Here is a 12,979-nt window from a genome sequence, read left to right as displayed (position 1 = left end):
AGAGGCACAAGTTTGGGCTGTTAATTAATAATTCCAGTCCTGCACAATGACTAGTCTGATGACAAGTCTCTGCAAAAAACCTCTTGGTAGCCTTTGAAGCAAGCATGCAGAAATATCCTATTTTCAGCTGTACATATTTTTTTCCCAGAATTACTTCACCATGGCACTGCTCTAAATATGTCTTGTGAGATAAGCTTTAAATCCTACTTGGGCAAAGTTTATTAAAAATTAACATTTGCATGGGGAGTTATAAAAAAGAATAGGACCTTCATTACCTTAAAATCATCTGAAGTACAAAATAATATTGAATTGCTCTCCACTGGTCCAGACCAGGAAGACTCTTACTGCCTGCCAGATATTGAAGCCCAGAAATAATCAGCATCAATAATATCCAAAAAGCCACACTGGAAACTGCACCTCTATTCCCAAAGGTCCAAGAAAGCGAGCTGCTACCACAGGCTAAGCAGCCTGAACTCATTGGAAATGGGTGTTAGCTGCCTTTCCTCTCAGTGGGGAAAACTGCAGTGTTCATTAGGCATCCACTCCAGATATACTGCTCTGGCAGCTCACAATGTTTGGGAGTGATAAGTCAATGCAGGGGATGTAGTTTCAAACGGTTTTGCTTTATGGAAGTTCACACTTGAACCAACACAACCCCTGGGCCAGGTAGTGCTGGTTTATCCTGACTGAGGATCGATCCCAGTGACAGCGGTTCTGATCTTCAGCCTTTACAGGAGTTTGATGGAAATAACAGTAAAGTTACTGAAAAACAACTGGGATGAGAAAGAGTCTGCACAATAGATATATGTAGAGCATCAGTTTTCATTTTCGTTTTGTTTTCTAGGACAGATGAGGAACACGTTCCTTCCCGTATCCCTTTCCTCTTGGGACTGCACGTCGCTTGCCTCTACCTTGCAGCATTTAATCTGTTGTGATTGCCTTAAATGTCTGTGTCTCCATAATATTCACCTTCCCTTGGGCTGCAAGTCACCAGCATGTGTGTCTTTGTGTTAATTTGTCCCAGTTCAGAGGCACAGCATCATTAGTGAGACGCCGCCGCCGCAGTAATTACTGTGGGATTTGGGCGCAGCGGTTTGCTCATGCATTGCTCTGTACCTTCTCTTTAATCTACGCAGGCCATCTGCTTCATTTCTTAACTAAAAGTTGTTTTGTTTCTGCTTTGGAAGAGTGATTCTGTTGCTCCTGATCTTCTCTGTGTAGAAAAGCCACTGCAGCCAGGATAAATTCCATCAGTTTGATAGATTGTGCTCGTTTTTGAAAGATTTCTTACGGGTTGTGCCCCGTAGTTTTGCTGTGCACAGATTTTTGCTTTCCTCTGTGGCTGCAGGGACAGTCAGGGCAGAATTTTGGTAGGACCGCTCTGTAATCTAGGGAACTCTTGTAAGTCTGACCCCAGTCCTTCTGTTGGCTCTGTAGCAAAGATTTCCCAATACAAATACAAATATACAGTTACAAAAATGTTACTGGGTGGTTATCCCATGACAACCCTGTGAGTAAGAACCTTTTAAACCCTCATTCAAATAAGAATTGTGTGTTGGGTGACAAAGCACTTTGGCTTTTGTCTAAAACATCTGTTGTGTCTTTTGCCACTGCTTACCTGATCAAAAACAGTGAAATGTTGGAGTTATCAGGTCAAAAACCTGAGTTACTCCAAATCTGTCTTTTCCCCTTTTGCCTTTCTCTTCCCAGGACTTCTCCAGGATTAAATGGATCAGCTTTTTGTTAAGAGCTGATTTCCTAAGTTCAGGCATCACAGTAGATAGTTTAAGTGGATGGAACACTGATATTGCTGTTAGGGAAAGCTTGCTTTTATTTCCCAGAAAAACTTGTTCATTAGATGATGATTTTGAGAGGTACTCTCTGGTGTGGCCAAACTGGACAATTTTTGATGTTTTAGAGGCATTGAAATAAGATTGTAAAATAAGAGCAGTGGGGATCTAACAGCATATGTCACTTTTTTGGTCTTTTGGAAGAATTTATAGCCTAGTTCTACCCATAGAGTGTGTTTTGTTTGTTGCCTTTTAAAAATGGTCCTGTTGTCAATAAATAAGGTGAGGGCTACAGTGATCCATGCCTCAAAAAATATAAAATGAGAAAAGTAACTTCCTTAGGTCTATTGACAATTTATTTTTCTTGTAATGGGAACATTATTTCTGCCTGAGCCTCTCTCTCCTTGCCACTGGAAGCTGGTGTATGCAGTTCTGAGACAATGAAATAGCAGCATCAAATCAGGCAGTTTGCATCTTGGTTTTGTGAAAAGAATAAAAAAACCACCCACATTATTTCTCCTAAGACATTTTGGAGTAGAGCAATCATTTAGAAAATGAAAAGATTCTTTGTCTAGGAGGCTCTTCCATTTTGCTCTTTAATCTGAGCAGCTGTCTTCCTCCTTCCCCATGGGAAGTTGTGGTGGGTAAATAACATGGAAATTCATTTGATGATGGAGACATTAGGGGTTGGCATGGACAATTAATTTGTTATTAGACAGAATTAATTTTATTTGATCCTTACATGGTTCTGTTACTGCATATAAATTCAGCAGCTCAGCGAAGTTATCCTGTGAATGCAGCCCTGGTTTTGCTGAAGGATGGGGCTTTTTTGTGGCTGTGACATCAGGAGTGCCTTCTCTCCTCACCTGTGTGTGAAATGGAGATACAGGGAAGCTTTTGGCTTTATGCTGCTGGAAGTCATTGCTGGGTTTGTGACTTGTGCTTTTCCCCTTCCCAAACTAAATGCTCTGGTCTTCTTTGCTTGGAACTGGTTTGAAAATGTTTCTGAAGCTCCATCAGCAGAAAGCTGACTCGAGAAGAAAATGAGAAGCTTTCCTTCTGAGTTCCTTTGCTCACATGAGAGGCAGGATGAAGTATCAGTGGCTACAGATAGAGCTGTTAATTTTCATCTCCAGAGGCATGGAGATGATGGGATGATCTCCTCATAGTGGGACAAAGCAGCACCTATGGATTTCCCCTTTTACTCCTAGCATTCGAAGCCACATTTTGGTTGACTCTGGTGGGTATTGATTATTTCTTCTGCAAAACCAGACAGGAATGAGATCTCCTGCCATCTTTCATGACTTCTGAATGTCAAGAATTTGGAGCACATGCAACAGGAATGCTTTGGGAATGTTCATACTTGTTACTATCTCTGCTTCTTTTTACTGTTTCCTTCTGGTTTTGCTCTTCTCTGTGTGACTTTAGGAGAGGCAGCACCTCAGAAGTGGCTGCACAGTGCCAGTGATCCTTTCCTACAGAGCTGGTGCACATTTTGTTGATTTGTTTTGATAAGAATGACCTAATCACTGAGAAGATCCCCAGAGAGACTTCAGAGGTCTGTGTTTTAGCCCAGTTCTAAACTGGCGAATGACCACAACCACTTCATCTTGGGGGCACCAGTTTCCCCTCCAAGGAGATGGAGATGCTGAACTCCCCAAAGAGGCTGCTTTAGGATTAACTGCTAAAAAGTGCAGCATAAAAACCTAAAGGTAGCCCTGCACCAAGTGGAAGAGTTTCATGAACAAGTTATATATACTTATAACAGTGTCCTTGTAAGACATCTGCATTTGCATATATTATACTGCATTTTTCCTTCTGCTTCTCTTCTGCCTTAATTGTCTGTGCTCCAGTTTTCCCCAGACTGGAGAGTCTCTTGCTTGTGCTAGATTGGCAAACTAAAGATAAAAGTTTTTGAAAATGAGACCAAGGACAAAAGCAGGGAGGATGTTCAACTCGGAACTGTGAAAGAATATGTGAGTGTGTTAAAAAGGGTACCAAATTCAATTATTTTTGTTAACCGGTGAGATCAGAAGAGGAATCAATTATATCATGCAGGTATCTCTCTTTGTGAGCTGCATGGTGATAACTTCAATTGCATTTGCTTTTTAAAGTTGACGTGCCAGGAGACAGCATTGTTTCAGTAGGAATGAGCAAGGAAGAGACTAATGTCATCTGTAAATGGTAGGGAAATATGAAACTCACACCATATCTTGGCAGTAATCTCTTCTGTTTAAAAAGCAAATAAGTGAAAAAGCAGGAGAAACTAAGGGATAAAATCACACCTCTTGAAGAAATACAGGGCCAAGCTTGGCGTGCGTTGTTGGAGATGATTTAGCAGTAATTAAATTGGTTCCAACATAGCGGCTAAGACTGAAGATGAGAAGAGGGAGGGGAAAAAAAAATTCCTTACTGTCCATTAGCATGCCAGACTGTTAGCAAGCTTGGTGGGAGAGTGGTGTGTAAGTAAGCATTAGTTGATGAGTAACTGTCCTCCCCTCTCAGTCCACGCTGAGCAAGCGCTTCATGCTGGTGTTAACCACCCCCAGCACAGACAGGCTGTCATTTCTGGGTCTGTTTAAAATGGTCTGCTGTCAGGCACAGCAGAGACCACAGAAATTTCCTTAATGTTGAATGCAGAATTCACCCCAGCTCCTGCTCGTTTGCCATCTCTTTTACTGCCCCGTGAGGGTCTCGCTGTTTGGATGATGCCCTCCCAGGTATCCGTGGTTCCTGCCAGGCTCCAGCAGCCCCTGACAGAGATCACCCATGTGCCCAAGCCTGTGCAAACATTCCATAAAACCTTTCCTCTCAGCCAGCTTGCCGTGGGATGCTGTGCCTCTGGGGCTGCTCTGGTGTGCAGAACAACATGCTGCTTATAAATAACACCGGCTTATTTATAACGCGCTCCTATGGCGTTGCAAATAACAGCCATATCCATCACACACTGTTCATTGAAACATAAGGGTTTAAAACCACTTCAGAGACCCCTTGTTTCTTCATGTGGTGAGTGAAAAAGCAATTGCTGTTTGGAGCATGGGAGGAGTTGCCTTTGTGTGTCTCTTTGCTGTTGGTATCAGTGGGGTAAATTGTCTAATAACTTCAATTCTAAGCTTTTGAAGTATTTATATTGTTAAAAAGTATTTTTTAAGAATGAAATATATGTGTTTTGAAGTGCATGAATGTTGAATTTGGAGAAGAATGACTGTGTTCAACTCAATTCAGTGGGTGATATTAGAGAGGCAATTACACATGATTTGTGAAATAAAGAGAGCAACCTTGGCAGAGTGTGGTACCTGCAGGGTTTAACAGCACCCTCTGATCTGAGCTAATAAGAGCAGTGTCTAATATTAGAGTTTGCCTTGTCAGAAAACCCATTAGTGTGCCAGTGTGAGGACGAGGCGTGCGAGGCAGAGCGAGCAGCTGTTTGCCTTTTGGTGCCACAGGAGGAGGCAGGGAGAAGCTCTCTCTAAAAACTTCATTTGTCATGCTGCTGCTTTTCTGTTTATAGTATTAAACTGTTGATTAAGAAAAAGATGATTGAATAGGTACCTTCTTTTAGAAGCACGCAGACTTCAGCTGGAGATTAATTCCTTCATTTGCTTGTGTTCCTCAGAAGTTTTTTAAAATTTTGTGTAAAGTTGGGGTGTTTTTTTTCTTTTGAGATGAAAACTTCAGAGCTCTCTACTTTTCAACCTATTTATTCTTTTCATGTCATCCTCTTTCAAACACATTGATCTGACAGTATTTTTTCCTTCCCTTCTCACATATCCAAAACCTAAATACAACTACAGTTTCCATTCAGTGCCCTCTGGAGGAACAGGTCCTTGTACAAGCTGTGCCACAGGCTTGGTGAGGAAGGGTTTTCAATTAGTACATTTGTTTTTAAATTCAAAGCTTTTAGGGATTGCTGTTAAAATTAGGTATATGGGGTAACCTGTTGGATGTGCAAATACAGAATATTAATCAAAGACCACAGACATTTCTTCTCTGCTTTGATTTTTAGTGTGGCTCTGTGAGTCTTCTGCATTTTGCTTGGTGGCTGGCCCTGAGTTTTCAATTACAAAGTGATTTCTTGTCCTTATTCCCCATCTCATTTATTCCTGGCTCTCCTTGCAGTCAGCTCTGGATAACTGAGAGAGATGCTAGAGTGGTTCCTCTCAGTTGTTGGAGAGAAATGGTATTTATTAACCATCTACTGAAACGGTAAAAAGTAAGAGGAAAAAGTGAAGAATTACACTAGTGAATACTGCAGAGAAACATATCTTCAAATATGTACAAGACTGCTCTGGAGGAAAAGGTGATAAATTTTTGCCAAGAATTGTGCTTACAGGTGTAGAGATCATTTCTAGCAGGTACTTTGTGTTCTGTTCGTGCTTCCAGGGCGCTGCCCCAGCAGCTCCGAGCACAGACAGGATGGATGAACTGTGCTTTGCCCTCTCCTCCCTTCATGACCTCAGTGTCCTGCTCCTTGGGCTTAGGGGGAATCCAAATGACAGAGCCTGTGAGCCAGCCTGGTCTTGTCAAGCAGCCTGAGGTGGATGGGATCAGTATTTCCCTGAATGGAACTCTGTGCAGGTGCTCAGTAAGATACAAACCTTGGTGAGGCTTCAGGTGTTAAGACCATCAGAAGATCCATCATCAGAAGGTAAATCTGTACTTCACAGGGACATCAGCTGCTTGTACCTTCTTCACTGTGTCACAGAAATGCCACTAGAGGATCTTATGTGGTGATCACACTGTTTTAACAGCCTGTTCAGAATCTGAAGACTTCTAAAGATACAGCAACCGTATTTTCTTTGCATGTGCTCCTTTCATTATGTATATCTGGAGCTGATGTGATTTGCTCGTGTTCAGCTGATAGCTTTTCCCCAATTTTCTCCTTGACTTAAGTGAGTATTAATCATAAACTGTTTCATTAGTAACTGATTTGATTCAGAGAAAAAGTTGAAAAGACTTGACATATGCTGTAAAATTTTTACTACTTCTCCCATGGACTTGAGGCAGGTATTTTGAACAGGGGTTCTTTTGCATAACCTTGCTTGTTGATTTTGTTTGTGTGTGTGTTTAGCATCCTTGATGTGCACAGGGAGACAGGAAGAAACTTATCACTTGCTGCTTCTTGGGTGCTTCTTTACCCTCAACAAGCTGAAGAGAGTTAGTAACCATGGGCAGCATCTCTGGATCTGCACTGACAACAATGCAGTTGTCCTGCTGTCTTTGAACATGGTAAAGCTCACAAATGTTGTTATTGAAGGTGAAATAATAAGGACAAGTCTAAAAAGTAATAGTTGCAAATGAGATAGGAACAGCTTTTTGGACTAAGTTGAGGGGGAGAGATTGTCAGGTGGTCAGAAATTCCAGCTGTGTGACCTGTTCCTGTTATCTTTTGTCTTCCCGTCATCACCAAATTCAAATCAATTCAAATGATTTTATGGTGATTGTGAGGGTTTTTATAAACAGTCTAAAGTGGATTTTAAGGATGCTGTTAAATAATTGAAAATTACTCCAGAGAGAAGGAAACAAGGCCAATAGCAGGATCACAGCCCTGGTCTTCTGGAGAGGGGAGTCTGATCTGTTCATGAACCTGCCTGGAAGAATTCCAGGGAATATGCTTCTGGAGAGAAGGGGAAACCAGGAGAGCTGGGGAGGCTGGGGGAGGGACAATATCTTGAGCAGCTTTCAGACCTCAACTGTTGTGCAAGTCTGAGTCTGCCTAGTGCTGATAATAGACTCCATTGAAAATGGCATCATCCCATACAGCACTGGCTGGTAAGATAAAGGTGTATTTGAGAAAGATTGTACCAAGTCAGGAGAGTGCCAAGTTTATTGAAAGGCATTTTTTAAAATAATATAATGGTATTTTCCAAATGGAAGCAGAAGAACCAAATATAGCAACGGATATGTGACTTTACTTTAGACTTTTAACTTACTTAGAATTAGAAAAATTGTTCTGATAGTATTTCCTGGCACATCACAATGGACATTTTTCCAGAGATGGGACAAATGTAGCAATGAGTGTTGTGTGCTTAAATATTGCTGTGCAAAAGGGTCTGTTCTCACCTTTTTGTTTTCTTGAGGATTTGATTGCCAACTCAAAATTCTTTAATTCTGCCTGTGGTGGGTTGGGCGTCCTTAGATTGTCTTTCTGGTAGGTGGAACACAGCAAAGGCGAAAATTCAACTAAAGTCCCTTAAAATTATCCAGAAAGTTTTGCGCGGATGTGTTGCAGTATGGAAGTAGGATAACCATCATTAACTGTTTGCTACTGACCAGCATGTTACATGGCAGGGAGGGACTTTTTCTCTCTGTCTCTTGTTTGCCAGCTATTTCAGTGATTATACCATATTCTGTACACTTTGAAGCTGTGCCCAGAAGTAGAAAAGCTGATGGTCTGTTTCATTCTCCAAAATGTGGCAGCTCATTACTAGGAAAACAAACCAAAGGGTTTAGTTTGCAATGAAGGAGATGTTTTGTTAGTGTGTTTCTGTTCCTTATTGAAATGTAGTTTTGTTGAAAATGCAAATATTGTGGTCAAATATTAATTAACAGCTGATGAATGTTTTGGTGTCATACATTTAATCATAATTGTTTTTCAGATGTGTATAATGAATATTTTCCTAAATAATGTTTTTCTTCTGGTAAACTGATTTTTCCACATGTTTTTAATGAAGCATGACTTCAGTGCTTCACATTTTGTCTAATGGTTTGAGCATAACATTCTTGATGTCAGTGCAGTTCTGAGGAAAGAGTTTGTTGACTTAATATTGCAGAGACAGTGGAGAGGAAGAAAAGAAAGCAATGGCATTTTGTCTGAATTAATTTTACAGTGCCTAGTGATACTAAAGGGAAGGTGTTCACTGAGTGGCAGCTAGTGTTAAAATTCACTCTACTAACTAGTAGGCTATTTTAAAGTGAAAGTTTCAGTTCTGAAATGTTTAAATTTGAGGAAATTTGTACGTGTGGGCTCTTATCACAGGAACTGGAGGTTCTGTCTCAGGTGTAGAGATGCATCCTCTTCTCTTTTGTTCTCTCCTGCTGTGGTTGAGGGGGGGTTATGGAGGTGGTTTCTGCTGGTTTTTTTGGCATCCCCTGGCTCAGCAGCTTTTGGTGGAGCATCTTGTCCTGTAGCTGTGACCCTGCCAGGAGTGGGTGAGGATGCCCCTGTTACTCACAGAGAGGTGGGGAAGGGACCCAGGACTTTGTATCTTCACTGTTTCTCTTCACTTATTCCTCATCAACCCAGTTCAGCCAAAGATGCTGCGGAATGAGAGCAGCAGTCAGACATGGGTGATGAGAGTGTGAAAGACTGGGAAAGCAGTCAAGCTGGAAAACTGATGATTGGACTTGTTTACCTTAAAAAGCTGTTGAAGAAGAGGTGACAATTTGAAAGCACAGAGTCTAATGAATGAATGGTTTAGAGAAGTTGTTTGCGAGTTGTTCTCCCTGTCTGTGCAAGGCAACAACAAAGATATTCAATGGAGCTGAAAGGTGGCAAATTAAAAACTGATAAAAGAAAATGCATTTTCAAGCAATGAAAAAAGTAATGGGATTAATTTCCGCCAGAAAACTGGCAAGGTCAGGTGTTTCTCAGGGTTCAGAAAGCCTGGATATTTATATGATCAATAAAAGTATCTGGAGGAGTTTTCACTGGGAGCCTGTTTATCAAATGTATTTATTAGGTGTCATGTTTCTGGAGTTGACAAGCCCAAGGTGAAGGTGCAGCTGGAATTTTGGTAAAGTACCTGCCTGAAGTGGTCTTTGTAATTGCTTCTTAAACATCCAGTTTTGTTCTTGACCACGTCAGGGTCTCAAGAGGAGCAGGATCCCAGACAGAAGGGTGGGTTATAGGCTCCTCTGCCAGCCTGCCCTGAGGTTTATATGGGATTTAAGGGCCAGCATATGGCAAACCTCTGCTCACAAGCTGCAGTCCTGAGCACTGAGGTGGCACATTTTCCTTTTCAAATGCAGAAAACTCTTTCAGAAGTGCAGGTCACAAGGTTAAAGATCAGCCCAGCTTCATGGTGCTCACTTGCTGCCTGAGAGCAATCGCTGAAGGTGATTCCTGATCAAGCTAATGAGACATCTTCCGTGGGTGTGGGCTGAGCTGTGCTCTGGGTGAGAGAATAAACTGATATTAAAAACAGCCCAAGAGGTGTTGCTTGGTGCAGTTTCCATCTTTTATAAGACAGAAGTGTTAAAATAATCTTTCATATTTTCAAAGGGTACAAGTTAAAATATGGAACCCTCATCATGTAGGTAATGGGAAACATATATGATGTAAAATCAGTTTTGACCTCATGCAAGGAAAGCATAGAATTTTAGTTTAAAGTAAAGGCTTATCATTGCTTTGCCCTGGATAAATCACTGGGTGTGATTAAATAATCTGGCCAGTTTCATTGCTGGGAGCATGGTTTGGGTGTGAAATGACCCTTTATGGTTATTACTGTTTCAAGAAGAATATACTTGAGTATTCTTTTGCTTTATAGGTGGTTTATGCAGTATGGAAGGTGCACACTGGGCCAGATTCCAGGCTTAGTTCAGTCTTCTCTGCCTGGTGTGCTCTCTGAAGGAGGAACTGCTGGGCTGCAAGGGCCAAGAGCTGTGTCCCCTCTGCCATGAGAATCCTTTATAGAGAGAATGCAGATATGCTATGGGTGACCTGGGAGATAACTTGATGTATACTTTGTGAAACTCTGATTGGAATCACTGATCTTTTATACCCTGCAGGCAGTAGAGGGAATGTTTTATGAATTAAGTAAAGTATGGGAAATTATTAATATTTTCTAATAAAGCAGTCAGGTGATGTATATTCTGAAGCATCACCTTAAATCCCTTTTTCTTTGCCTTCTTCAAAAAGCCACAGCTGGCATATTTCTCGAGTTGTTGACACATCATGAGGGGATCAAGGAATTACTTTTGAGTTCAATGGAATGTGATGTGGATTGGAGGAACTTCTGTCTGATTTCTTTTTTTTTTTTTTTTTTTTTTTTTTTTTTTTTTTTTGGTCCCCTCAAAATGTGATGTGAGAGCTTTTCCCCCTGTTGCAGTTCTGTCTCAGCCCAAATACCCCAGGAGCAGAGCCCAGGTGGTGGGGCCATTCCTCCTCATTCTTGCAGAGATAATAGCATGGGCTTTGAGCACAATTCAGTTTACTTTTCTCCCAAGTTAATGATATTTAAGTGGTTGAAACTGCAGGAAACTGGCTGTTAAGAGCTTTAGAGGCCAGTATCTGGGTTACTTAGTAGACAAGAGGGAAAAGAAATCTGAGGGTAAGGAATGAACATGGGGTGAATTTTTATGCACTGCCAAGACTGGCAGCATAAAAATCTCATCTACCATCTGTCTTGGGGTGACATTATGATGTGTATCCCATATCGCTGCCTATGCCCAGAAATTTTTTTTCCCGAACCTGGTGGGGGAGGGGTGGTTGTGCCTTCTCTCAGAGGATATATTTCTAAATTTGGCCAAACCGGTACACCATCACAAAAACTTTCTTCTGTATCTTATTTTTGATTCTTCGCTTTTTTTTGAGTAGGTGAATAACACTTTAGCTTTGTATTGCCAGTAAGTAAGGATGAATCCATTTCCTTGTCAGCTGTATGCTTTCCCTCTGGCAGTGATGGTAATCTAGTGGCTAGGTTGAAGAAGGTATGTTGGAGGTTTTTTGGGTGTTTTTTAAAAAGAAATTACTGTTTTTCACATGGTGTCAGATGGTGAGTGACCCTGTGCTGAGGCAGGTGAATAAGGCAGCTTCACACACAAGATTGCCACTGCCTGAGCAAATGGGACTGTGAGAAATGGTAGGAAAAAGTGGGTTTTTTTGGACTGAAGAGATGACAAACACACTGGGACAGAAAAGCAGGCTCACTCTGGAGACAGGCAGCAGTGAGTGTTCCAGTAGAGGGCAGCTAAATGAAGAAAAAATCATACAATTATTTCACAGCAGCAGGAGGCTAAGAAACATAACTAAACATGTTAAACTCACTGTGAAGCAAGAGGACCCCAGGGGTATTTTAGTCAGATAATATTTAATTTGTTGCAGTGTCAGTTGTATGATTGCTTGTCAGCTGGCATATGGATGTGCTGTAAGCAAAATGGGGCTTTCAGAGACCACGCACAATTTTCCAGAAGATAGTAAGCAGGAGATTTATCAGAGATGGATTAAAGGAGTCACAGTGGATTTATTTGCTCTGGTCCATTGCCAGGATATAAGGCAAGCTGAGCTCCCTGCAGAGAGGTGTTGGAGGAGAGGGACAAGAGCTAGAAAGGGAGGGCTATAAATCAGGAGGAAAACCTATGGAATACAAGAGCATGTAAGATATACACAGGTATTTGTAGGAGTACATTTAAAGCTGCCAGCTGAATGTTGGCCAGGAGAGCAATGGGATTGCAGAGTTTCTCCAAAATTTAAGAATGGACGGCTGAGAAGCTAGGAGTGTCTCTGAATGCCTTGTTCTGGCACGTAAAATGAGTATTTGATCATCTCTCTCGTGTTCTCTGCCTGATTGTGTCCTCTTCCCACCACAGTTTCTCTGGGTGGCTGCTTTCTCCAGGCTTCCAGCCCTGGGAAGAAAGTTGCTGTTCAACTTGAATGGTAACCTGACTTTCTGAGCAAGAAAATGGCTCTGTTATGAGAGTGTTAGAAAACAGATGAAAACCATCCCTTGCAGAGAGATGATGGGACAGACAGGGATTCCTGGTTTGCTGTGTGCCTGTGGTTGTGCCCATCAGCCTTTCTGACCTCTCCCAGCCTATTCCTGTTAGGCATGGATGGAGGTGCTTAGACTTCAAAAGAAGGAATATTTTATTTTTCTCGGAGAAGCCTTAGTTGTAGGGCACAGCACATCTGAAAGGCTTCTTTATAGGTTAAATCCATCTTTAGATTCCTGCAGTAGCTTTATATTGGCTTGAGGGGCAAAAACACAAGCAGAGGGTTGATATATAGACAGTCACATTTGAGAATTAAGGATATTTTAAAAAATGTTTCTCAATGGTCTTGTCAGTGCAAGGGTAGAGAAATCTGCTGGATGTTTTTATTTTTATGAAGTTAACAGGCTTTTTTTTGTAAATGGTGTTTTAATTGAGGTCTTGAGTAGAAAGTCAATGGTGTGTGTATACATATGTGTCTGCAGTCAGTTCTGATTAGCAAAGTAATGTGAAAATAGGTCAGCCACGGAGAGAAATGT

The 12,979-nt window shown here is 41.4% G+C and overlaps 1 protein-coding gene across 2 annotated transcripts in view; it reads left to right on the top strand.

The window, feature by feature from the left end:
- Positions 1-12,979, top strand: part of MAD1L1 (mitotic arrest deficient 1 like 1) — a 349,137-nt gene that overhangs the window by 123,781 nt on the left and 212,377 nt on the right. Inside the window, exon 1 of one of the 2 annotated variants that reach the window (XM_019281689.2) lies at positions 4,776-4,796. The exons of the other annotated variant lie outside the window; for it this stretch is intronic. The gene's annotated coding sequence lies outside the window, so the exon portion shown is untranslated. Of the gene's footprint in view, positions 1-4,775; positions 4,797-12,979 lie in introns of those variants that run through there. 2 annotated transcript variants of the gene reach the window in all.

Source organism: Corvus cornix, chromosome 14 (genome assembly GCF_000738735.6).
Source record: "Corvus cornix cornix isolate S_Up_H32 chromosome 14, ASM73873v5, whole genome shotgun sequence".
NCBI lineage: Eukaryota > Metazoa > Chordata > Aves > Passeriformes > Corvidae > Corvus > Corvus cornix.
Note: the sequence above shows the minus strand (reverse complement) of the source record. Positions and strands in the feature narration are given on the sequence as shown.